Source organism: Sminthopsis crassicaudata, chromosome 1 (genome assembly GCF_048593235.1).
Source record: "Sminthopsis crassicaudata isolate SCR6 chromosome 1, ASM4859323v1, whole genome shotgun sequence".
NCBI lineage: Eukaryota > Metazoa > Chordata > Mammalia > Dasyuromorphia > Dasyuridae > Sminthopsis > Sminthopsis crassicaudata.
In genome coordinates, this window is record NC_133617.1 from 638,869,219 (window position 1) to 638,897,010 (window position 27,792).

At 32.2% G+C, this 27,792-nt stretch overlaps 1 protein-coding gene across 1 annotated transcript in view; it reads right to left on the reverse strand.

The window, feature by feature from the left end:
• Nucleotides 1–27,792, reverse strand: part of PTPRD (protein tyrosine phosphatase receptor type D) — a 2,806,204-nt gene that overhangs the window by 1,045,221 nt on the left and 1,733,191 nt on the right. Inside the window, 1 exon segment of the mRNA XM_074282898.1 lies at nt 2,194–2,244. The gene's annotated coding sequence lies outside the window, so the exon portion shown is untranslated.

Genomic DNA, 27,792 nt, shown 5'->3' on the forward strand with positions numbered 1-27,792 from the left:
TATTCCTAAACAATGTTTTCTTTGATGTTGTTATTAGCATTATTCTTCTGGATAGAGAACATAGTCAAATGACTGCATTCACTATTATTGCAAATGTCAGCCAATTATAGCTCAGGTTATAAGGCACAAGAGGTTAGGCTACATCAAGCACTCACTCTAAGGAGAGTAATGTACTTTCTTTTTGAGGTTTTTTTGGCCTCCCTTGAACCAAAGACATTTATTATACCTTTTAGTTATTTTGTTTGCATAGATCATATGTTAAGTACTAAAAATATTAAGAGAAATGAAAAAATTCATTAATGCCTTTTTAAAAGTATATACAGTCCTTAAATTTAAATCCTTTTAATACATAAAAAACTTGTCACATATAAATATTTTAAATGCATAATATACTTTATACTTTGGTTTTCTTGACAAATATGCTTAAAATAAATATTTTTGATTAAGACAAAAAATTCTTTGAGATTTTTATAAGCATGGTCTTAATGCTTTTAGTTGACAAAACACTTTCAAAATCTCTAGAAATTTACAAATGTGTTCTACAGACTGAAAAGATTGGCACTTTATTGATTATTTTTGATTTTAGAAATGAATTTTCCAAAGTATTTTGTTTGGTTTAAGAGGAATGGGATTATGTTTCTGAGACTGCTTTGCTCATTTCTTAAGAAAATATCAAATTTCACAGGCAATTTAGTCCTTAATGACAATGCGTCTTTTGATGTTTATTAAATTAAAGGACTTGAGATAGCCAAGAAATGAATGCTAAAAAGAGTGACTTATACATTTATACTAAAACTAATTATTCCTTAAATGTTTAAAGCATCTGTTCAATTTACATTTAGGCAAAGGCATCTAAAAGCATTTTAAATCCTTGTCAAGAGTTTAAGCTATAAAAGAACCTTCTTTATAGCCAAGTAGGCAAAAAGACTCCTATTATAAAATAGGAAAAAAAGCTTTATTGCAGAGAACAATGGGTCTTTTTTGTAATATCACAAGGTTGAGCATGAGATACATGATGTGTAGAATGGATTGTTAAGGAATCACAATCCAAATCTTTGATACTCAGGAACAGAAGTGTTCTGCAAATAACTTTACAAGAATTTACAAAAGCAGGTAGACTGCTGACTTCAGGTTTAAATTTTTAGGTTCAAATTGGACATGTGTCTCAATTTTTAAAAGAATTAGACTATTGGGGAAGGTTTTTGCTTCCCAGCACCTCATTGAGTATATGTATATACTCATATTTATATATGAAATCCATGGAACTTTCACTTTATAAAATTAATAAATTTCCAGAGGCTAATCAGTTTCAATAAAAATAAATGTAACTCCTAATGGATGAAAAGAATGCTGAGGTAACACTATGTGTAAAGAGCAGAGGTAGAGTTCAAAGAAAAAAAAATACAGAGTATATTCCAGAAAGTCAGTAAGAAAATATTTTGTAAGTTGCTGCCCCATAGAGGAAACTACCTTTTCAACATGTCCCTGATTTCAAATTTGCCTCCTTAGGGATTTCAGAGACTTTCCCTTAGGTGAGAGTTGTTCCTCTATCTTGATCTGAGCTGAGATCTCATCTAAAGAGCTCATTCAAACCTGTGAATTATTTAAAATATTCTAAACTGTAGAATATATGCTTCAAATATATAATTGACTTTATTTTCATAAATAAGTCTACTTGGCTACTTTCTATTTGTGATAGTCTTCTGTATATTCAGTGTTTGATAGGATGAGCTGAATGAGCAAATGTTAGTTGTATTTAACTTTCTTCACCAGAGAAGTAGCTTTTCTTTTGTACCCCAAATATTGTAGTCCTAAATCAGAGACATTTGAAGAAGTAGAAAGATCTAGTTCCAGTTCAATACCCCTTTTAGATATGAAAGGAACAATGCCCAGTCTTTTGGGACTTCTGGTATTTGCCTATCTCTTTCTATCCGTTTCACTTAATCATGTTTCCCTAGCTAGCTTCCTGTCAGCTGAGACATAGTGATTAGGTCTTCTCTCCATAGAAGTGGGCCAGATTCCCCAGATCCATTCATGTCATCATCAATCCATTTACATGTAGCCAATCCCTTTTATATAAACAAATGTTTATGAGCACAAACTTATAATACATTTTAAAATACACATTTAAAATAAAAAATTCATCTTAGAATCTAATTGTGAAATCACATAAGAATAAAGAAAAATAATTACCTGTTCATTTATCTGTTTTCTAAGTTCACAGTTTCTTAAGCAGGAGCACACCTGTATTTGAAAAGAATGTAAAATACTGTCAGTTATATTTTACTCATTAGGATAAATTAAGCTATACTACTATCACTACTTCTACTACTACTACTACTACTACTACTACTACTACTACTACTATACTACTACTATTATACTACTACTACTACTTACTACTACTACTACTACTACACTACTTACTACTATTTACTACTATTACAATTTCTTTTTTTTAACTTCAGGTTTTTAAATTGAAAAACAGATTCAGAATGGCAGTGGTAATAATAATAGTAGTTAAATGACTGGGGGGATCCTCATAGTTAACTTGGCTTTTTTAGAAAGTAAAGAAGAAATAGCTGCCACATCATCTCTTACCCCTACAGATTGTCAGGGAGATGATAGAATAGTAACTATAATTCTTCTTTTAAGTATGTTGCCCTCCTTAATTAACTGGTTAGAATTCATATATTTTTTATTGAAAAGAAGCCTCATTAAAATATTCAACTTAATTCAAGGGGTGATGTAGTTGCTAGAAAACGTGATGAGTTCTTTGATAATGCTTAACAGCAATGATATTTCTTGGAAAATGCAGGCATATTTTGGGGGAAAATGGGTAAATATAGTCAGATGGTGATGTATTTAAAACATCTGAGTGCGTACTTAATGCATACTCAACACATGACCCTTAATCTGAATAATCTTATTTTACACATATTACACTTGAAAACGTCCAACTATAAAATGAGGCAATTTAATGACCTCAAAGGTCTATTTCAGCTTAAAATCTATATTCCTATGATACTGGAGATTTCAATACATGGAGTATCAAAGATTTAGGAATGACTACCCAAGCAAAGATAATGAAGTCCAACTCCTGTACTTTGCAGATGTGGAGGGATTTGTCACACAGATTTTCGAGCCATAATCCCAGGATCGAATCCATTTTCTCAGATTCCAAATCCCATTTTTTCCCATCTACTATGGTTTAAGGTCCTATTTTGTTGCATATAGGAAAAAAAAAAACTAAGAACACAAAAAACCCAAAACAAAACAAAACAAAGCAAAAAATTTTCTTATCCTTCTTATTGGTTTTGATATCTATTCACTGATCCATGGCAGAAGAATTGAGCTACAAATAAGTTATAACCTAAGTCAAAAACTTGAATAAAATCTTTTAGGCAAAATTTTGAATAAACAACCAATGGATATATTGTATTTTTCATTTTTAGCAGTTAGTGTGACACTGTTTAAATATAGCCTATCTTAGATAAATAAACCTGCCTATTAAAGTTTGTGAAAAATTTTGGGGGCTAAAATCAGTTTTAAAATATAGCTAAATACAAACTGTAATAGATAGCACTATAGATAAAGTGCCAGGCCTGGTGTCAGAAAGACCTGAGTTCAAATCCAGCCTCAAATACTTTCTAGCTGTGTGACCCTGAGCAAGTCACTTATCCCTGTTCCCTTCGGTTTCATCATCTGTCAAATGATCTGGAGAAGGAAATGGCAAACCACTTCAGTATCTTTGTCAAGAAAACCCCAAATGAGGCCACAAAAAGACAGACATAACTAAAAGAAATAAACAACAATAATGAACTATTACCTATATAGTTGGCCTCACTAGTTTCTGGCTAAAAATTACATTTCTTTGCTAAAAAACAGAACTTAAAATGAGGCATGCATTTACTACAACATGCAATATGTGATATTATTCATAATAGAATTTTCAATTATGTAGCACTCAAAGAAACTTTTAAAAAATTTATTTCATAATGTCAAAAAATGTAGAACTGTGTATATAAAGCTCATACCCATCTTAATATTTTGGCACAGTAGTAGAAAAGAATTCAATAAATCAAACTACTTCTTATAACTGACATTTATGGGTCTCTGCCATATATTTCTTTAATATCCTGTCTAAACACTAGAACAGATGAAATATGTGTAGAAATACAATCATCAATGACAATGGGGGGAAGATAGCACTTAAATATCTACTTTCAAAACATTAACAATAATAGACAATTTAAATAATTAATGGAAGTTATACTGATTTGTAAGTTGGATTAAAATGTAAATTCAGGTTCATGTTTTCTCCTTTAAGTAACTTGGGAGGAGTTGAAAGAATATATATTTTAGACTAGCATATATACTGGGTTCATTTTACAGTATAATGATACAGTTTTCAAATATATGCCTAAACTGTTAATGAATATTTGACTAAAAAGCAGTGTGGGTTAATAATGGTATAACTTGCATAATTATTAGGGCAATTTCAGCCTGCTTAGGACCCACATTGTTAAATCATAGCTTTTTTTCGACCCAGCTATCCAAGTTATGGTGCATTGTTGCAAGCATTTCTATTTAAAAGATACCTAAAAAATACTGTGAGCTAGCTGTGAAGAATTAGTACTTTATTATAGATCTCCCAGCCTACTTATTATGTAAGATCCAAATAAGCAGATACCTCAGGAAGGGCCTACTGAATAATTAAGCAATAAAACTGAGTGGGGGATATGGATATCAACATGTAATCATATACTCAGGGAGTTGTACAGCAAAAGCAGGATGTCTAATCCCTCAGAAGTGTGATTATTTCATGAAAACCACACCCCACTGAGTTGCCTTATTGCTGTTGTAAAAAAAGCATTTATTATAGGAAGTTCTTTTATGCTGTAAGAAGATGAATTCCACCCTTCAGAATGTTAAAGAGCATTTTCACTGGAACTGTGCAGTTCATACAGATTAATTTTCCTCTTTAGAATATTCATGAATCAATCAGAAAGCTCTCTAAGCCTATGCAATTTTACCATTGTAAAATAAACTAGGTACATTCGGAAGAAACAATCTACTCCTTGCAAGTGTTTTCATTAATTTTCTTTAAAGTATTTTATGGATCTGAGTGCTATCAAAGAGCATCTCAGCAGCTAATGCAGATTCGATCCACTAGGGTACAACAGAGGCATTACTGAAACTTGGTACCAGAGACAAGGCTTAGTAGTACTAACATGGTACTAGTGTATTACATATATACATAGTATAATGTAATACACTAGTATTACTAATACAAATTGAATGTGTGTGTAATTATAATTGTGTATTAGTATAAGAACTGGGAATTATAAATAGCATCATGTAGAGTTAGACTGAGTATATTACTTATTCATTGTCTCTCTACTTTTATTCTCTCAATGTCTATTTCTTCTACCTTCCCCCACACACATACAATGGCTTCCTGCCTCCATAAGTAAAACTAATTTTTGATATTAGAAGGCACCCATGATTGTAATGGCAACAGCAATCTCCACTAACACAAAGGCTAAAGTAACAAATGACTACCTGTGAAACTATATGGTTCCTTTCCCATTAGGACATTTAGCTATGTCTGTACTCTGTTCAAACAGCAAAATGGATTTGAACAATTCCAGGTGAATTGCAATGTTGAGCCCTGAACTTACTATTTGTCTCCCTGTTAAACCTCATTAAGCCTCAATTTTCTCATCCAAAAAATGGGAATAGCAGCAGTTCTTATCATATAAGATTGCTATGTGATCAAAAGATAAATGAAAAATGGCTTACAATCTTCAAATCATTATTTAAATTTTTTTATTATTTTCATTTTTTGTCCTATTTTCAAATTCTGTAAATTGTAATTTCCTTGAGGACAGAGGACTCCTTCCCTCCCTACCCCCTTCAGTACTTAGCAGAGTGCTGAACATAATTGATGACAAATAAATTGATGATTAAATAAAGCTTAGGTAGAAACAATCCTTGGAAAGCTTTTTATCCTGCCACTGTTCTTTTAAGTATAATGTTTTCCTACCTGTTGTATAGTTGTATACATGATTATTATATTTCAATTAGAAATTAGAGAACTTTGATTCAGATCTCATCTCTGGCACTTTCCCATTATACCTTTATACAAGACAATTCATTTTTGTAGTTCTTAGTTTTAGCATCTTTAAAACATAGAGATTGGACTTTAAGGTCTCTTCTACCTCTAAATCTATGATACTCTAAATCCATCATATCGCCATAGAAAATGGTATATCTGGTTTCCAAATGATTGCCAAATATGCCAAATGACTACCCAAATAATTTGGGTAGAAAGTTTCAAACATCTACCATGTCTGGTAATTTTAAAATTGGCTTTCTCCTCCCCCCATCCCTATCCCACTATTGTCTAATTTTAACTGCACAGACAAAATCTTCTCTTCATGAAATATAAAACTGTATCTTATGGGACTGTGACCTTCAGCAGGAAACAGCTATTAATTAGGGCAAATTAATTAATTAAGGCCATGTTTACACTTTTTTTTTGTCAAGGTAAAACATCTGTGGGTGTTAAACTGAAATCTCCTTAACTTGCTACACTCATTAATACCTATCAGTAAAAAGGACTGTGTTTGAATTTCAAGAGTATGTGGATAGATTGTCTGAGTTTTACTAAAGGAGACTTTTATCTTTAATAAAGATTTTACAGGAAGACAGTTCTTGGGGAGCTAATAATTGATTGTATACAATCAAACTGCAAAAGACTTTGTTTAAGGAACTTGCTACTCTCTTATGTTAGCTTATGTCTTATGTTAGCTCATGTCATAATGGTTTACAGATCTATAATCTGTATTGACTTAGTTTGACTTATTTTCTTTCTGACTTATTTTGACTTATTTTCTGAAGTCTGTGAAAAATGTAAGCAGAACATTTCCAAATCCAAAACAAGTCAAATAATTTACTCATATATTGAAACACACACATATATACACACATATCCCTTTGACTCTGACTTTGAAAATAGAAATAATTTATAATGCTTTTCAAATAATAGAATTATAGATTTGGAATTGTAAAGTGTTTCCAAGGAACAAGAGAGATTAAATAATTTGATTTTAATCAAGTTATTCTAAATAGTATATAAATATATATAATTATATAGGTAATTGACCCTAGATTTGAATCTACCTACAGACTTTAAATCTGGTATTCTTTCTAAAATGAGGTAAACAAGTTTCAGAGTCCCTAATTGTCTAGTAAATAGAAAGCTGATCATAGAGACAATATCTTGGTGTAAGTTGTGCTTTTGACACAGGTAGGTGGTATGACTATAGGCAAGTCCTTTAGCCTCTCAGTTTCTCAGAAATGCTCTAGGATTATAAGTTGCAGACATATTGTAGATCTGTATCAGTGCAGGCTACTTCTTTACTATGAGTCCCCCACACTATTGAACTAATAAGCTTCCATCAAAACAAAAATAGTCTGTGTATGTATTTGCAACTTTAGTGTCTGGACTAAACACAAGGGGCTTAGTTATTATAATATATCTTAATAATGTAGAACACTTAGTTTTATTCAATTATTATTGACTGGTTGAAAAAGAGATAACCTGAGAGGAGGATGGAACTGTCCTAAAGGTTTCCAAGCAGTTTCCAAGGAAACCATTTCCTTAGTCAAGTTCATATTCATTGATTTAGGCTTTTATTGAGGAAAATGTATCAGAAAGGAAAATAGTGAAAAATATTTAAATGCTAAAAGATAAATTGCAATATATTCTTCATATCAGTATCTCTATACATAGCCAGAACCTTACAAATAGGTGTCATCTGTTACATAGGTCAAGGGAAGGTGTCATGTTAGTACAAATTTACCTTAACTAATGGAAAAACTAATATAATACATGTTTTTTATCTCTATGCATAAGACACTTTAATTTAACACATGAAAAATAGGTATACTAGTTCCCATATTATTTATATATCAGGACTGTTGTGTTACTTAAACAAAATACTTTAATGAAAACATTTGGACAAATACCTTAAATTACAATATAAATGTCAGTTATTATTGCTCCTTTTTCTTTCTTTCTTTCTTTTTTTTTTTTAAGAAGCAGCATTAATGTACCCAACAATTTCAGTGGAAATCAAGCAAACTAAAAAAAACAAAAACAAAAAACAAAACAAAACAAAACAAACCCCCCCCAAAACAAAAACAAAACAAAACAAAACAAAACAAACAAAAAAAAACAAAACAAAAAAAAAACAAAAAAAAACCTCAATCTGACTTTTAGAAACCTATATTAATATTGTTGCTCTTACTGTCTGGGTGTGACCCAAGATAAGACATTTTACATTACTGTGTTTCAGTAAGAATAGTTAGGTGGCACACTGGATTAAATCACTGTTTGTCTTGCTTTTTTTTTTTTATCCATGAAATGATTTGAAGACAGAAATGGTAAACCATTCCAATATCTTTGCTAAGAATACCCAAAATGGGGTCAATGAACAGTCAGACATGACAAATTGACTAAAAACCAACATGCTTCAACATTCCCATTTTACAGAGGAAACAGTTTTTAAAAAGATAACCTTAAATTTTATTTAAGCAGTAAAGCATAATGATGTTATGTTTTAACCATTTGTTTGTCTTGTTCTACTCAACTTTTTTTTTATTTAAAAAAGGAGATATCATCATGGTACAATAGAGAACAATATTTTGTAAGATTTTGTTCTTCTACTCAGTAAAATACTTAACAACAGACTGAACCTCAGTATCATCATCTGTGAAATGAATGTTGTTAGGATAGCGGAGAAGGACAAAAACAGGCTTGGCTATGATGTGAAAAAATATATTGTGTGTGAATACCGTTAAACCTGAAAATTAAAAAAATATATATCCATTTCTACTTCCATTTTCATCTCTATTTATGTCTATATTAACATGAATATCCAAAGTTATAACTATGTCTATGTTTACATTCATCTAAATCATCTATATCTCTAACATCTATACATCTATATCATCTGCAATTTTTCTTTGACATCATCTGAGCAAAGAAAAACTAGGGAATAAACTTCTTCCAACAATGAAGAACTACAACTGATAGTCTTAGAAATGTCTCTGAAAAACTAATAAATTATACAAATTATCCAGAATCATAATAATTATTTAGCTAAAGATTGAATCTGTCTTCTTGATGCCAATGTTAATTTTCTATCCAATATACCATTTCTAATAAAATTTTAAACATATGATATTAAAATTATTTTTATATTAATCCATAGCTACTCTAGTTGATTTTCTGAGAACCTATCCTTCAACTGCATGCTACTTTTTTTTTAACTTCTTATGCTAAAGAATGTTTTTTGAAGCATGTTTCAAAGCGATAGTTTCTATAGAATGGCTAAATTATATTGTGCTAATTTTCCCCTTGCCTAGATCAATGACAGTTGTGGAGGAGAACGTGACCAAGGTGGACATAGCAGTCTCATTCTAGCTGTACTCATATTGAGAAAGAGGGCATTCTGTATCTCACTACAGGCAAAATTTAAGTAAGGAAGATCAGCCCTGAAAAGAAGGGTATTACATTGATAGGACAATATTAGTTTCTGAGATAACTAACTAATGTGATGTCTTGAGGTGTGAGGAGGAAGTGTTACCTCTTAGAGAGGTAACACAGCTCAGTTTTTTAGTGGGAAGCACCCTCAAGCAATGCCCTATATACCCTGCACTAGCTATGGCTCTCTAAGAAGTTTTTTTTTTTTTTTCCTTTGTGAGCAATTGAGGTTAAGTAACCTGCTCTGCATGCAGTAAGTGTTAAATGTCTAAAGGTAGTTTTGAACTCAAGACCTCTTGACTCTACAGCAAGAGATCTATCTATTGTACTATTTAGCTGCCCCAAACTCACTCTTTGTTCCCCATGCCTGACTGGTTTTCCTCCTCATATTAGCCATCTAGCTTTCTTCAAATCCAGCTAAAAATCCCACCATCCTACTATCTTCAAGAAACCCCTTCTAAAACCTTTAAAATTACTATCTTTCATATGTGTGTATGTGTATTTGTATATGTACATGCATATATTCACACATAGTGTATATATGTTTATATATATATAGTATATATACATGCATATTCACATTTATATGTATCTGTGTTTGCATGTGCATCTATACTTATATACATATATAAATACACACATATACATGTATCACATAGATTTTTTTGCAAATAGTTGTTTGCATGTTGTTTCCCTCATTAGACTGAGAGTTCCTTGAGAGAAGAAGAGAAGGTTTTGTTTTGGTTTTTGTTTCTCTTTGTATATCCAAAACTTAGTATAGTGATTGCCACATATTAGATACTTAAATGAGTATTGAGTAAGAAATATGTCAATAAAAAAGCAAGAAAGAGTATACTTTCTTAAAATTATGGTAATAACAAAAGTATCCTATTGATATATCCCTTCTGAACTTTTCAGTTTTCTCTTTATTGTTTTAATATGCTTTACTGATGCTTTAAAAATATACTTCCAATTTAGAAGGAAACAGTTACCTAATAATGATTGAGACTAGAAAGAAAATGTCTTCATATATTGGTTTTTTTGCATTCTTATATCCATCATAGTATACAACTATTTTTTTGTAACCAATAAATATGGTTCCTTTAAGTTTATCATAATGGATTTACTCTACCAAGGGACATTGTATTATACTTCTATATTACCTTAGTACTTATTTTTAAGTATCGAAAACAAGCATATGTGAGTTAAAGAGGGGTGAGCAAGTCTGACTAATAGTGGGATTTACATTTTTCTTTTCTTAAGATGACTTAAACACTTTTATTTTTTCTCTACGAAATCAATCAAAGCATTATTTAAACAAGACCAATATATTGATCTACTTTGAAGGAACAAATCATAATTTACTAACCAAGCGGCAGAAAATAACATGATGAAATCTCTGTTTTTCAAACTCTCCAAAATTAAAACAACTTCCCCCCCAAAATTATATACCAGACATTCTGCCTGAGATGGCATCTATTTGGAAGGAGAAGAACAATAAGGAAAAGGAGAAGGAGAAGGAGGAGGAGGAAGAGGAAGAGGAGGAGAGGAGGAGGAAGAGGAAGAGGAGGAGGAGGAGGAGGAGGAGGAGGAGGAGGAGGAGGAGGAGGAGGAGAAAAATAAAGAAAAAAAAAGAAGAAAAGGAAGAAGAGCAAAAAGAGCAGAGAAATAAGGAAGGAAGATAAAGAAAGAAGGAAGGAAAAAAAGAAAAAGGAAGAGAGAAAAAGAAAGAAAAAAGAAATCCAGCCAGCCAACAAGCAAGCAATTAATCTTGGAGAATAATGGTAATAGATTTATTCATTGTATAACCTCTAGCCCAAAATGCTACTGCTTAGATTGATTTATTCTGGCCAGACTAAAGCATACAAATTCTTATCTCAGTAACCATTATTGTCCAACAAAGAAAGTTATCTGGGTAGATGAGCTAGTTAAAATCAAGTCCAGGTTTCTTATCACCTAAGGTGACATGTAGATAGAAGAAGCCACAAAGATAGGCCACATATGGTCAGTTGAGCTTAAAAACTAGAACTACTGCTCCACTGATTTAATTTTGCTATATGCTGTATATATATATATATATATATATATATATATATATATATATATATATATATATATATATATATATATATATATATATATATATATATATATATATATATATATATATATATATATATATATATATATATATATATATATATATATATATATATATATATAATATATATACATATATATGTAATATATATATGTATATATATATATTATATATATATATTATGGAAGTTTATTTTGAAGAGTGATATTAGGAATATTAGACCATATTTTATTGATAGGAAGATTTCTGATTCTGGAATAGATTTATGCTACAAATAACTCTGCTCATGAGGAGAACTGCTTGAAAGAGATAACCTATTGCTGCATTTCAAATCCAACATTCCTTAAGAACTTTTTACACATTAATTTCCTTATTAAAGAAATGACTATACTTAGTGATAAAAAAAGAAAAGGTGAAAATAACAGAAATCTTTTCATAAGAAGTCTCACTACATTCAACAACAATTGTAAATTATTTTTGAAAAATGAAATAAAATAGCAAGGTTTTACTTTTATTTATAACACTATTTTTGTAACTACTCAATGTAATGGAGCTCAATTATGTAATTTTGAAGCTGAATTCAATTTTATTAAAAACATCTTGCATTGTGATATTGCTCCTGATTGATAGAAGTTGCATGATTCACTAAATGTGCAGGATTTTATATGTCTACATTTAGTTATTTTAAGAATTTTCTCGTATTATTTTGTTTCACTACAATAAAGGCTTTCCTTCAGCTATGTTCCATACACATACAGAATCCCTTGAGAAAGGAAATATAAGAAATAGCCTTAATGTAAAGAGAGGTATGAAACTGGATGATAGTTTGCTACCATAAAAAAGATAACCAAGTGAAAGGTTCTATTGAGATGGAGATTCTAGATGCTTCTGTTTGTATACATCACTGTGTTGATTATTAGAACACGTTTGATGATCCTAAATAAAGTTAATAATCATGTAAGAGACTGGTCTATCCAAACAGGGGAAAAAAATAGATGAGGAATCCCTCTCATCTAGAGTACTTCATACAGGTAGAAGACCTAGGATTATAGATGTAGAATGAGAAGAGAATTTAGAGTAAACTAATGCGAGTATATTATTTCTACAGACCCTTTCAGTTAAATGATTTGGATAAAATGGCATAACATAGAAAACTCTAGTCAGTTAATAAACATTTATTAAGTGCCTACTATACAAGATACACAGCACAAAGTTCTGGGGACACGCGCGCGCGCACACACACACACACACACACACACACACACACAGTTCCCATTTTAAAAGAGCTTACAATATAATGGCAAAAACAACATGCATATATGTATAAATAAGATATGTAAATGAATTAATTTGATATTATCAATGGGGAAAAGGCACTAGAATTTAGGAGGATTAGATAAGACTTCTTGCAAAAAGTTAGATTTCAGTTGAGAATGAATGCAGGAAAGCTAATTGGTAAAATGAGGGGAAAAACATTGCAGGTATAGGCTACAAATATTCAAAATGCAAAGTAGGGAGGAGTTTCTTCTGTGAGGAAGAATAAGAACCTCATTGTTACCCAAATACCTAGAGACTAGTAAAGTATGAAAAAGTACAAAATAAAGTTGATCAGGTAAGGTGGGACTTTAATATCAAATAGAATGTCTTACATTTGAGACCAGAGGTGATAGGGAGCCACTGAAATTTTGGAAAGGTGACTTGGTCAGACTTATAATTTAGGAAGATCACTTTGACAGAGGATGGACTATAATGGCAGGAGACTTGTAGCAAGGAGACCAAATAGCAAACTACAGCAAAAAATATAGGTATGAGGTGATGAAGGGCCTACTCTAAGATGGAACCAGTGTTAAAAGACAGAAGAGGTACAAAAGAAATATTCTGAGGGTAGAATTAAAAGAACTTGACAACAGATCAAATATGGAACAGTATAAGAGAAAGGGAATAACAGAGAATGACCCCTCAAAAATGAGATTGTATAGCTAGGAAATAGTGATATCCTTGACAGAAATAAAGAGAATAGGAAAAGGAGATTTTGGGGGAAAGATATTGAGGTCCATTTTGGACATGTGTTGTTCTTCCCTTCTAAGGGAAGATGAAAGCTGGTGGAGAAAAGGAATTTTTCTTCTGATGTGAAAGTTCAGTTTTCATCTCCTAGCATGCTTCTTTCCTGTCAAATTTCTATCTTTCAAAGGAAACAGGAGTGGTGAAGGAAGGTCTCCTCATGTGATTATCTAATTGTGTCCTTCATATCTCATGCTACATTTCCTTCCATTCAGATTTCTAAACTTCCCTATGGAGTTTGTTACCCTCCACTCAATGAACATTCTCAAATCTGGTCATATCCTTCACAACACAGGGATTATGAATCCCTGTAGATAATTTTCTAAAATCATTTCTCCCACTCTTATAACCCACTTCCTTATTCCAATCTCCATTAATCTTCCTATCCCAAAGTTTTAACAAATCACCACACAGCACTTTTATTGTGATCTCTGGTTCTCTGTTCCCTAAACAACAAACACCCTTTTTTCCTAAATATTTTCCTTTCCCATTCATTCCATCCACAAGCAATTACAAAAATCTGGGTCATCTCAGACAATACTGGATGTACTTAACTCAACTGTTTGAAGGAAGGGAGTTGGAACATCTCTTGCTACTCTTTGCCACTTTCAGGTTATCCCTTCCTCTTCATCACCGAGAAACCTCTCTTCCTTTAAGATTCATGCTATTCAGTGTTAGGTTCACAAATCAATGACTACAGTAATCTACTGTTTAATCCCCTCAGCTTCTGAGATAAGAATTCACTATTTAATAAAACTTGCTGGGAAAATTGGAAATTAGTATGGCAAAAACTAGGCATTGACCCACACCTAGCATCCTAAGTCAAGATAATGTTGAAATAGGTTCATGATTTAGATATAAAGAGTGATACTATAAGCAAATTACAAGAACAAAGGGTGGTCTCCCTCTCAGATCTGTGGAGAAGGAAGGAACTTGTGCCCAAAGAACTAGAGTCCATTATACAATGCAAGATGGATAATTTTGATAATATTAAATTAAAAAGATTTTGTACCAACAAAACCAATGCATACAAGATTAGAAGGGAAGCATCAAATTGGGAAAACAAATTCTATATCTAAGGGTTCTTATAAAGGCCTAATTTCTAAAATATATATTTGATTCAAATTTATTTGAGCCATTCAAAGGATATGAATATACAATTTTCAGATGAAGAAATTAAAACCATTTCTAGTCAAATGAAAAAATACTCTAAATCACTATTGATCAGAGAAATGTGAAGTACCACTACATGCCTCTCAGATTGGCTAAGAAGACAGGAAAAAATAATGATGAATGTTGAAGGGGATGTGGGAAAACTGGGACAATATATTGTTAGTAGAATTGTGAACTTTTCTCAAGAGCAATATGGAACTATGTCCAAAGGGCTATCAAATTCTGCATACCCTTTGATCCAGCAGTGTCTCTACTGGGTCTGTATCCCAAAAAGAGGATATAAAGAAGAAAAGGATCTATATGTGTAAAAATGTTTGTAGTTTTCTGTTTGTGGTGGCAAGAAACTGGAAACTGAGTGGATGTCCATAAGTTGGAGAATGGGTGAATGTTATGTATGTGAATGTTATAAAATGTTATTTTCCTATAAAAATGATCAGCAAGATGATTTCAGAGAGGCCTGCCTAGAGATACTTTCATAAATTGATGCTAAGTGAAGTGACTAGAACCAATAAAACACAACAACAAGAATTATATAATGATCAATTTTGATGTATGCAGCTCTTTTCAACAGGAAGGTCATTCAGGCAATTTCCAATGGCCTTGTGATGAATACTTTTGATTTTATTCTGCCGAATGTACTACCTTTATTTTCAAGATTTCTGAAATTCCCTTAGTTGTAGTCCTATACCTTATTTATTTTTCACTCTTGCTCAGTCTTTCCTTACACAACCTTATTTTTCTCTATATCATGGCTCTAATCTCTGATCTTCTCTTTCTTTATGCAAATAAGCATCTAGAGATATAAAACTTCTAAGAACTGCTTTGGCTGTATCCTACAAATTTTGGTATGTTGTCTTATTATTCTCATTCTCTAGGGTGAAATTATCATCTGTGTCTGTTGCTTCATTCACTCATTCTTTTGCGTTAGATTATTTAGTTTCCAATTAATTTTTAAAGGATGAAAAATGAATAATTTTTATTACATTAAATTTTTTAAAAATGTCTACAAACAAAACTAAATATAGCCAATAGTAGAAAGCAAATTGAAATTTGGGGAAAAAAATTTACAGTAAGTTTCTTGGGAGAAAAAAAAGATTCATTTCTCAAATATACAGAGAATTGAATAAAATTTATGTCATTCCTCACTTTAAAAAAAATGGTCAAAGGATATGAATAGACAATATTCAGAAGAAATCAAAGCTATATATAGTCATATGAAAAAATGTTCTAAATCACTTGTGATTAGAGAAAAGCAAATTAAAACAACTCAAATTTACCACCTCACATTTATCCTATTGAAGAAATGTAGGAAAATTGCAAGAATAATGCACTGTTGGTGAAGTTGTGAACTGGATAAAAGTTAATATTCAATAATCTTTTACTAAATGTTTGCTGTGTGCCAGACAAGGCTGGGATCTTTGTTCCTTACACTAAGGCCTCCTTTGCTTCAACTATAAAACAGGGATAAAAATAGTACCTATTTCACTGGATTGTAGTGAGGACCAAATAAGGGAATACTTGTAAAGCATTTGGTACATAGAACACATTTTATAAATACATATTTTCTGCCTTTGTTTTGTAAAATCTTGGAAGCCTGAAAGCTTTAAATCATAGATGATTAACATTTAATTCATATTTTTACTGTCATTTTAATGACAATCCCTTTTTCTAGAAAAAGTATAAAGTGAATATTTGGTCATATGCTTTATTTTCTTTCTTGGTCATCCTTACCTTTTAATTTGTCTGCATGCACCCAAAGGCATTATTACTGGAAACTTCTAAGTCTGAGGTCTTTTCCAGTTCCAAATCTATGATCAAATGACGGTCTGGAAGGTCAGAAGAATCCTTTACAGGGCTTACCTTTCTTTTTTTTATTATTATAGCTTTTTTATATACAAAACATATGTATGGGTAATTTTTCAACATTGACCCTTGCAAAAACTTCTCTTTCAATTTTTCCTCTCCTTCCCTCCACTCCCTCCTCTAGATGGTAGGTAGTCCCTTACACGTTAAATATGTTAAAGTATATGTTAAATACAATATATGTATACATATTTATACAGTTATCTTGTTGCACAAGAAAGATCAGTTTTAGAAAGAAGATAAAAATAACCTGAGAAGAAAAAAACAAAAATGCAAGCAAACAATAACAGAAAGAATGGAAATGTTATGTTGCAGTCCATACTTATTTCCCAGTGTTCTTTCTCTGGGTGTAGCTGGTCCTGTTCATTACAGATCAATTGGAACTGATTGGATCCTCTCATTTTTGAAGAGAAAAAAGCCCATTAGAATTGATGATCATACAGTATTGTTGTTGAAGTGTAAAATGATCTGAGAGTGTGTAGTGGTGTCTCAGAGTTGTCTTAATTTGCATTTCTTTAATCAATAATGATTTGGAACACCTTTTCATATGACTAGAAATAGTTTCAGATTCTTCATCTGAAAATTGTCTGTTCATACCCTTTGACCATTTGTCAATTGGAGAATGGCTTGCTTTCTTATAAATTAGACTCACTTCTCTATATGTTTTGGAAATGAGGCCTTTATCAAAACATTTAGCTATAAAAATGTTTTCCCAGTTTATTGCTTCCCTTCTAATCCTGACTGCATTATTTTATTTGTACAAAAGCTTTTTAACTTAATATAATCAAAATTTTCTATTTTGTGATCAATAATAACCCTCTACTTGGAGAGACTTACATCAACTGATGCTGAGTGAAATGAGCAGAACTAGGAGATCATTTTACACTTCAACAACAATACTATATGAGGATGTATTCTGATGGAAGTGGATGTCTTCAAAATAGAGAAGAGCTAATCCAATTCCAATTGATCAATGATGGACAGAATCAGCTACACCCAGAGAAGGAACACTGGGAAATAAGTATAAACTGTTAGCATTTTTTGTTTTTCTCCCCAGGTTATTTTTACCTTCCGAGTTCAATTCTTCCTTTGCAACAACAACAACAACAACAAAATTTGGTTCTGCACATATATATTGTACCTAGGATATACTATAACATATTTAATATGTATGGGAATGCCTGCCATCTAGGAAAGGGGGTGGAGGGAAGGAGAGGAAAATTTGGAACAGAAGGGAGTACAAGGGATAATGTCATAAAAAATTACCTATACATATGTACTGTCAAAAAATGTTTTAATTATAAAATTAATAAAAAAATAAAAATAAAAATAATGACCCTCTAGTACTTCTTTGGTCACAAATTCCTTCCTCCTCCACAGGTCTGAGAGGTAAATGATCCTATGTTCTTCTAATTTATTTATAATCTCATCATGCCTAGATCATGAACCCATTTTGATCTTATCTTGCTGTATGGTGTTAAGTATGGGACAATGCCTCATTTCTGACATACTAATTTCCAATTTTTCCCAGCAATTTTTGTCAAACATTGAGTTATTATCCCAAAAGCTGGGGTCTTTGGGTTTGTCAAACCCCTAGATTGCTATAGTTATTGAATATTTTGTCCTGTAAATCTAACCTATTCCACTGATCAATTAGTCTATTTCTTAACCAATACAAAATGGTTTTGGTGACTACTTTATAAAAGAGTTTTAGATCAGATACAGCTAGGCCACATTCATTTGATTTTTTCCCATTAATTCCCTTGAAATTCTTGACCTTTTGTTCTTCCAGATGAATTTTGTTGTTATTTTTTTCTAGATCATTAAAATAGCTTCTTGGGAATCTGATTGGTATAGCACTAAATAAATAGATTAGTTTAGGTACTATTATCATTTTTATTATATTCTCTCAACCTATCTAGGAGCACTTAATATTTTTCCAACTTTTTAAATCTGACTTTATTTGTATGGGAAGTATTTTGCAGTTTTGCTCATATAGTTCCTGACTTTCCTTTGGCAGCTAGATTCCCAAATATTTTATACTATTGACAGTTATTTTAAATGGAATTTCTCTTTGTATATTTTGCTGCTAGATTTTGTTAGTGATGTATAAAAATGCTGATGATTTATATGGATTTATTTTGTATCCTGAAACTTTACTGAAGTTGTGGATTATTTTTAATAGCTTTTTAGTAGAATATCTAGAGTTTTCTAAGTATACCATCATTTCATCTTCAAAGAGTGATAATTTGCTTTCCTCATTACCTACTCTAATTCCTTTAATTTCTTTTTCATCTCTTATTGCCAAAGTTAGCATTTCTAATACAATATTTTATAGTAAAGATGATAGTGTGCAACATTGTTTCCTCCTGATTTTATTGGGAATGGTTCCAGTTTATCACCATTGCAAATGATGCTTATTGATAATTTTAAATAGATGCTGCTGAAAGTCCATTTATTTCTATATTCTCTAGTGTTTTTAAAAGGAATGGATGCTGGATTTTATCAAATGCTTTTTCTGCATCTATTGAGATGATCATATGGTTTTTGTTCACTTGGTTAATGATATGGTCACTTATACTGATAGTTTTCCTAATATTGAACTAGTCATGCAATCCTGGTATAAATCCTGGTCATAGTGTATTATTCTGAAGATGATCTACTGTAATTTTTTTGTTTATATTTAAGATTTTTGCATAGATGTTCATTAGGGAAATTGGTCTATAATTTTCTTTCTCTGTTTTCAACCTACCTGATTTAGGTATCAGTACAATGTCCGTGTCATAAAAGGTATTTGGTAGGACTCCTTCATTCCCTATTTTTAAACAGTTTATATAGCATTGGAGTTAATTGTTCTTTAAATGTTTGGTAGAATTCACATGTAAATCTATCTGGTCCTGAGAATTTTTTTTAGGAAGTTGATTAATAGCTTGTTCTATTTCTTTTTCTAAAATTGGACTATTTAACCAATTTACTTCTTCCTCTGTTAATTTGGGCAACCTATATTTTTAAAACTATTCATCCATTTCATTTACATTGTCAAATGTATTGGCATAAAGTTGGGCAAAGTCACTCATAATTATTGCTCTAATTTCCTCTTCATTGGTGGAAATTTCTCCCTTTTAATTTTTAACACTAATAATTTGATTTTTCTCTTTGCTTTTTCTAATCAAATTTACCAAAGGTTTATCTGTTTTGTTGGTTTTTTCACAAGACCAACTCTTAGTTTTATTTATTAATTCATTTTTTTTTTTAATTTTTAATTTTATTGATCTCTTTTATTTTTAGAATTTTACAATTTCCCCTTATTACTACCTTGGCTGCATCGCACACATTTTGGTATGATGTCTCATTATTGTCATTCTCTTGGATAAAATTATTAATGGTGTCTATGATTTGCTGTTTCACCCCATCATTCTTTAGGAGAGATTAGTTTCCAATTACTTTTTGGTCTATTTTCCCCTGGCTTTTTATTGAATGTAATTTTTATTGCATCATAATATGAGAAGGATGCATTTACTATTTCTGCCTTTCTGCATTTGCATTGAGGTCTTTATATCCTAATATATGGTCAATTTTTGTATAGGTTCCATGAACTGCTGAAAAGAAAATGTACTCTTATCTATCTCTATTCAATTTTCTCCAAAGATGTATCATATCTAACTTTTCTAGTGTTCTATTTACCTCTTTAACTTCTTTTTTTATTTATTTTGTGGTTTGATTTATCTAATTCTGAGAGTGAAAGTTTGAGATCTCCCACTATTATAGTTTTGCTGTTTATTTCTTTTTGCAGTTCTCTTAACTTCTCCTTTTGGAATTTAGATGCTATACCACTTGGTGTATATATGTTTAATATTGACATTGCTTCATTATCTATGCTACCCTTTAGCAAGATATAGTGACCTTCCTTATCTCTTTTAATTAGATCAATTTTGCTTTTCCTTGATCTGAGATCACAATGGCTATCCCTGCTTTTTTGGCTTTACTTCAAGCATTATAGATTCTGCTCTGGCCTTTTACCTTTACTCTGTATGTGTCTCCCTGCTTCAAGTGTGTTTCCTGTAAACAACATATAGTAGGATTACGTTTACCCCATTCACATTTAAGTTTAAAACTACTAATTTTGTATTTCCTGCCATCTTATCATCCTCAAATTATGCTTTTCTCTTTTCTTTCCCCTTGCTCCCTTCTCCAGTATTAGACTTATGAGGACCACTTGCTTCATGCAGCCCTCTCTCTTTAGAATCCCTTCCTCCCCCTTGAAGTCCCTCTCTTTACTTAAACCTTTTCCTTAATATTTCTGTATTCCCTTCTATTTAGCCTACCCCTTCCCTTTTTGCTTTTCCATTCCCACTTTTCAATGAGGTAGGAGGAGTTTCTATGTAAATCAAATATGTCTAATATTTTCTCTTTGAGCCAAATCTAATGAGAGTAAGATTCACACTATGTTCATTCCCCTCCCTTCATTCCCTCAGATATAATAGGTTTCCTTTGCTTCTTCATAAGATGTAGCTTTCCTCTTTTTAATTACACTTTTTTTTCTTTTTCCTGGTATAATTTGCTTTCTACCTCTAGTTAATTATTTAATATTATAACAGCAAAAATAAATTATGCATGTACTCTATGTATAGCCATAACAGAAATACAGTTTTTAAGAGTTCTTTTTACTTTTTTATACTTTTCTTGAGTCCTATATTTGGAGGTCAAAGTTTTTGTTCAGCTCTGGTTTTTTCGTCAGAAATAAATGGAATTCACCTATTTCATTGAATGTCTACCTTTTTCCCTGGAAGAAAATATTAAGTTTGGTAAGTTATTCTTGGCTGTATACCAAGTTCTTTTGCCTTTTGGAATATTAGATTCCGGGCCCTTCAATCCTTTAATGTGGATGCTGTTAGATACTGAGTGTCCTTTTTGTGGTTCCTTGGTATTTGAATTTTTTTTTTCTGGCTGCTTGAAAGTATTTTTTCCCTTGGTCTGATAATTTTTTGGAGTTTTGATTTTTGGATCTCTTTCAACGAATTCTTTCAATGTCTATTGACCTATTTTTATGTTTATTTTCACAGTTCTCTTTGATGATTTCCTGAAAAACAGTGCCTAGACACTTTTTTTTTTCATCACAGTTTTCAGGGAGCCCAATAATCCTTAGATTGTCTCTCCTAGATCTATTTTATAGGTCTATTGTTTTCCCAAGTAGTTATTTAACTTTTTTTCTATTTTTTTCTTTTTTTTTTTTTTTTGGTTTTGCTTGACTGTTTCTTGGTGTCTCCTCATTTGTTCAAGTCTTATTTTTAATGGATTATTTTCTTCACTTACTTTTTTAAAGTTATTTTTGTATTTTTCCAATTAAATGAGTTGTTTTGTCCTATGGAATTTTTTTTCCATTTTGCCAATTTTTAAAAAAAAAATTAAAAATTATTTTCTTTTTCCAATTTTGCAGATTCTGTTTTCCTTTGAATTGTTTACTTTTTCAAGTTCACATATTCTGTTTTCCTGGGAGTTGTTTATCTTTTCCATTTCACAAATTCTGTTTTTCAGGGAGTTGATTTCTTTATGCACTCTATCTTTTAATAAATAACATGACTTATCCTGACCCTCTTGCAAAGCTTCCCTTTCCTTTCCCCATTTTTCTTCTAGCTTTCTTGTAAGATCCTTTTAAATTTCTTCTATGAGAGATTGTGTGATAGGAACCAGATGATATCTACCTTTGGATCTAGAGACAAACTATTTTTAGTTTCCTTCAGGGTTTGAAGTCTGCTCTTTTTCTGTATAGAAGGTATTTATAGTTAGAGCCTGCTTTGCCTTTTTGTTCATTTTTTTTTGGGGGGGGGTGAGGGAAACTATGGTCTGATTATGGGGGGTAGTGGGATATTTCCAAGCTGCCTTGACACACAACAGAAAGTGGCAGTGAAAGGGCAGTGGGACAAACACTGGCTGCACTGGAACTAGCAAAACTAGCAAACTAGCAAAAAAAGCAACTACTAGGACTGTGCTGGAACTACAACTATGGCTGTGCTTGGATCATGCTGAGTCACTCTGGGTGTTGGATGGGTGTGGCCAGGTCCCCAGAGAGTCTAACATTTTTGGTTTATAGTCTTTAGATTTTGTGTTTATAGCTTCTCTGCTGATCTACTGGCTTCCTGCCAGGGCAAAGTAGGTCACACTGTAGTAGAGTTCTCCCCGCAGATTTTCTGCTATCAGAGACCATACCTCACTCCCCTCCAGTCTGTTCAGGTGAGCTGTTTCCTCATGCTCTCACTGCCTACCTGAGGTCTGTGCCTTGCCTAACTCCATTCCATCCCCATGCAGGATCAAAACATATCTTTTCTGGAGAATTTCAAGATTATATTTGGTTGGTAATGTGTTATACTCCCAATAATCATGAGTTCTGACAGTCAAACCCTAATTCTGAGGCTGAATTTCATTAAAATAGATTGAAGGAAAAGAAAAATTTAGTAGAATGTGTGTGTCTTCTCCACCATCTTGACTCTGCCCTTCAGTTTCCAATTAATTTTTGGTCTATTTTCCCTTGGCTTTTTATTGCATGTAATTTTTATTGCATCATAATCTGAAAAGAATACATTTACTAGTTCTGCCTTTCTGCATTTGATTTTGAGAGTTTTATGTCCTAATACATAGTCAATTTTTGTATAGCTTCCATGTAATGCTGAGAAAAAAGTATATTTCTTTTTGCCTCCATTCAATTTTCTCCAAAAGTCTATCATATATATCTAACTTTTCTACAATTCTATGTACCTCCTTAACTTCTTTCTAGTTTATTTTGTGGTTCCATTTATCTAATTGTCAGAGAGCAAGGTTGAGATTCCCCACTTTTATAGTTTTGGTATATAATTCTTCTTGCAGGTCTCTTAACTTCTCCTCTAGGAATTTGCATGCTCTACCATTTGGTGCATATATGTTTAATATTGATATTGCTTTATTATCTATGGTACCTTTTAGTAGAATGTAGTTTCCTTATCTCTTTTAATTAGACATATTTTTACTTTTGCTTGATCTGTGATCTGGATTGCTACTCCTGCATTTTTTTTTACTTCAACTGAAGCACAATATATTCTGCTTCAGTCTTTTACCTTTACCCAGAATGTAACATTTTGCTTTAAATTTTTCTTGTAAACATTTGTTTAGATTGTAGGATTCTGGCTTTTAATCCAGTCAGCTATCCACTTCTGGATATGAGAGAATTCATCCCATTCACATCCACAGTTAAAATGACTAACTCTGTATTTCCTGCCATCTTATTTTCCCCAAATTATACTTTTCTTTTTCCTTCCCTCCTTTCCCTCCTTCCCAGTATTTTGCTCCTGACCACCTCCTCCCTCAAACAGCCCTCCCCCTTTATATCTCCTCCCCCTTTATTTTTCCCCATCTATTTTTATTCTCCCTCTTATTAGCCTTCCCCTTTCATTTCCCCCTTCTCTTCCTACTTCCTATAATATGAGACAAGCTTCTCTATAAAGCTAAATGTGTCTGATAGTCTTTCTATAGGCCAAATCTGATGAGAGTAACATTTACACAATAATCACCCTTCTCCTTTCTTTCCCTCAATTGTAATAGGTCTTTTTTGGCTCTTTATAAGATGTAATTTACCCCATTTTAAGTCATTCTTCCTTTTTTCCCAGTAGAATCACTTTTTCTCCTCTAGTTTCTTTTTTATATAATCACAATAAAATCATATTATATCTGCACTCTCTAAGTATACTTGTAATAGAGAAACAGATCTCAAGAGTTAAACTTAACATCTTCCAATATGAGGATATAAGCTTTTTAACTTTTAAAAGGAAACTATTTTTGTTTTATTTTTACCTTCTTATGCTTCTCTTGATTTTTTATTTGAATATAAAAAGTTCTATTCAGCTCAGTTCTTTTCATCAGAAATATATGAAATCCATCTGTTTCATTGAATGTCCATTTTCCCCAGAAAGATAATGCTCAGTTTTTCTGGACAATTGATTCTAGGCTGCAATCTGAGTTTCTTTGCCTTTTGTAATATAAGATTCCATGTCCTTCGAGTCTTTAAAGTAGAAGCTGCTAGGTGCTAGGTAATCCTGATTGTGGCTCAATATGTGCATTGTTTCCTACTAGTTACTTGCAATATTTTCTTCTTGACTTGATAATTCTGAAATTTAGCTATGGTGTTCCTTGGAGTTTTCATTTGGGGTCTCTTTCAGGAGGTGTTTAGTGAATTCTTTTAATGGCTATTTTACTCTCTGGTTCTAGGACATCAGGGCAGTTTTCCTTGATTTCCTGTTTAGGCTCTTTTGTTCATCATTTTTCAGGAAGTTCAATAATTCTTAGATTATTTCCTATATTTATTTTCCAGGTCAGTTGTTTTTCCAATGAGGTATCTTACTTTTCTTCTATTTTTTCATTCTATTTGGTTTTGTTTGACTGATTCTTGAAGTCTCATTGAGTCATTCACTTCCCTTTGTTCAATTCTAATTTTTAGTGAATTATTTTCTTCAATGGCTTTTTTTAGCTCTTTTCGCATTTGGCCAATTGAACTTTTAAATAAGATGTTTTGTTCATTGCATTTTTTTCTTCCATTTCACAGATTCTGTTTTTCAATGAATTGGTTTCTTTTTCATATTTATTTTGTAAGGAATTATGAGCTTTTTCCATTTCATCAAATCTATTTTTAAGGAATTTTACTTAAATAATTTTTTTCCTTTTCCAAACTCAGTTGACAATTTCTCATTTCCTTTCCCCATTTTTCTTCTAATTCTCTTTTAAGATCCTTTTTACACTCTCCCAAGAGAGCCTTGTGGAATGGGGACCAACTCATATTACCCTTTGGAGCTTCATTTAGTGATGACTTGTCTTTAGGATCCTCAGGGTTTGGGATCTGTTCTTCTCTATCTCCATAAATGCTATCTATGGTCAAAGTTCTTTTTTTTTTTAAGGTTAAGGTCTGCTCTTAAGACAATAAGGCAACAGCTGCTTTAGTTTTCCCTAGGGCTGCTGCTGCTGTTGACTTCTGGTGCTGGCTAAGTCAGGCATTTTTCTGGGGTTCTGGGGTTTGGAGGTTCACTATTTGCCTCTTGTTTGGGTGTTTTACAACTAATTGCTGATCCACTGGCTTGCAACCAGGACAGAGTTTCTTAAGAGACTCTCAGTAGATTTTCCCATGTGCTGACTCCACAACACCCTGGCTCCCTGCTTTCTCCTACCCCTCACCCCTTTATGCCTCCCTGCTCTGGGCTCCTTGTTCTGAGTCTGCACTCAGCAGCTTTCCTCCTACTTCTCCATGGTCTGATTGAAACAGACCTTTTCTGAAATTCTTCCAAACTATCTTCTTCTAGAAATTTGTTACATTTCATATATTTGTGGGCTCCATCACCCAACACCTGTTCAGAGGCTTTATCTGGAGTTAATCTAAGAGACACTAAGAGGAGCTCAGATAAAGACATGTCTACTCTCTGCCATCTTGGCTATGCCTCCTCTGGTCTTATTTCTTATCAAGACTAAGCCATCCATCTGTTCAAGTGGTTTAATTTCATCCTCTCTCTGCTCAGAAACTGTCCTCTCTGTCATCCCCACCCTGTCAAATATTTTCAATCTCTGTCTACTGGCTCACTCTGTACTACCTATAAACACAGACCAGTTTTTCCCATTCTGAAAAAGATCTTTATTTGATTCATTTATCTCCTAATTATCATCCTGTTTCTTTTGCCTTTTAAAGCTAAAATTCTCAAAAAACTATCTACAATCAATGCCTTTACTTTCTCTCCTCTCATTCTCTTTTTAATACTTTATAATCTAGTTTCTTACTTTATTATTCCACTAAAACCGCTCTCTCCAAAATCACCAAAGATTTCTTAACTGTCAAATCTAATGACCTTTTTTCAGTCTTTATTCTTCTACAGTTTTGACCCTACTGACTACCCTCTCTTTCTTGAAAAGCTCTTCTCGATAGATTTTTTTGGACATTTATATCTACTAGTTTTCCTTTTATCTGTCTGGCCACTCTTTTTCTATTTGACTTCAATGGATCTTCCATAATATCATACCCTCTAACAGTAGATTTCATAGGTCTATTCCTTATATGTATCTCACAACTTCAATTGCCAACTGGATATTTTAAACTAGTTTTGTTCACCACTCAAACTCAGTATATCTAGTCAATCAATCAATCAATAATTTTATGTACTTATTGTATACCATGTACTATACTATGATCCAGGCATACAAAAAAAGAAGCAAAACTCATGTGGTGATTACTGAACTGAACTGAAACTAAGGCTGCCCTGAGACCCCAAGAAAACCTCAACAGAGAACATTACATTTTAAGAGAATATTACAACAATCTCTGAGTAATTACATGTGAGTCATCAAAAATTATACAGAGGTGAATGTTGCTCTATAAGATAGACCTTCCAGAGCCTTTCCTCACTTAAATCCAATTAATTTGCATGCCATGGTATCACCTCCCTGATACCATGGTCCTCTTCAAGAATAAAAGACAAACAAACAGAGAATTGTGCAAGAAAATTAATATGAAGGAATTCAGAGAAATTAATGAATGGAAAATATGGACCAGTCATACAATAAAAGCTAAGGATACCTAGTATATATTCCAGTGATATCCATACAATCAAGAGAGATCAATAATATCTAGAATAAAAGCATCTGTACAGACTTTATGGGAAGATAATAGACACAGGTCAGAGGATGTGAAAGCATATAAGCTGTGATTGTTCACCTTTTTTTTTTAAAGGACCAATGAAATAATGGGGTGATATCTTGACTTTTGTGTGAATTAGGTTTAATTGAGACAGAGTTTCATAAAGTTATTATCCTCTCTCTTCCAGAATCACAGAAGTTCAGTGGCAAGACAAAATTCAAGTCAAGTGGTGATGACCTTGGCCTCTTCAATGTCTGATCAAGTTCTAAGTACTCCATAGAATCTGCTTCAGCCACCTTTATGGCCACTGGAACAACTGATCTCAACTGCCTATTCTATCAGGTATTTTCATATTCTTGGTGTAGACAACCCTCTAACTCACCAATGGATTTGAGGCCT